Source organism: Schistocerca serialis, chromosome 5 (genome assembly GCF_023864345.2).
Source record: "Schistocerca serialis cubense isolate TAMUIC-IGC-003099 chromosome 5, iqSchSeri2.2, whole genome shotgun sequence".
NCBI classification, from domain to species: domain Eukaryota; kingdom Metazoa; phylum Arthropoda; class Insecta; order Orthoptera; family Acrididae; genus Schistocerca; species Schistocerca serialis.
In genome coordinates this window covers 458,152,182-458,152,878 of record NC_064642.1, presented here as the reverse complement: position 1 = coordinate 458,152,878, position 697 = coordinate 458,152,182, and the positions used below count along the sequence as shown (strand labels likewise).

The following is a 697-nucleotide window of genomic DNA, read 5'->3' as shown; positions in this document are numbered from 1 at the left end:
TTACTTCTGCCAGTACCTCGTCTCCTGCCAGGAAGTTTCATATCAGCGTAAACTCCGCTGCAGAGTGAAAATCTCATTCTGGAAACATCCCCCAGGCTGTGGATAAGCCATGTCTCCACAATATCATTTCTTTCAGGAGTGCTAGTTCTGCAAGGTTCGCAGGAGAGCTTCTGTAAAGTTTGGAAGGTAGGAGATGAGGTACTGGCAGAAGTAAAGCTGTGAGGAAGGGGTGTGAGTCGTGCTTGGGTAGCTCAGTTGGTAGAGCAATTGCCCGCGAAAGGCAAAGGTCCCGAGTTCGAGTCTCGGCCCAGCACACAGTTTTAATCTAACAGGAAGTTTCATATCAGCGTACACTCCGCTGCAGAGTGAAAATCTCATTCTGGGGACAGGTGTATTGCTGTGGTCCAAGGCCAACCACCACATATGCACTAGGGAACGAGGTGAATGCAGTATGGCTGGCTGTACCACAGGACGCCATTCGCGCCACATGCGCGTCGATGCCATCAAGCATGGAACAAATCCATAACAGATCCTGTGCCTACTAGGTAACAAGACACATGCTGAACGAGGTGACTGAAATGCTAATCATTTCTGCAGAACGTACTAATGGACATGTTCCGTGAATATGATTGTAGTCGTTCAAGGTGTTCTGCTTTTTTTTTCTGTACATGATTGTGTATCAATACGGGATTGACAT

At 47.6% G+C, this 697-nt stretch overlaps 1 non-coding gene across 1 annotated transcript; it reads left to right on the top strand.

The window, feature by feature from the left end:
* The first annotated feature begins 239 nt into the window (after positions 1-239).
* Trnas-cga (transfer RNA serine (anticodon CGA)) lies at positions 240-314 on the top strand. The gene has a single exon. It is a non-coding gene; the product is annotated as a tRNA-Ser (tRNA).
* The last annotated feature ends 383 nt before the right edge of the window (positions 315-697 follow it).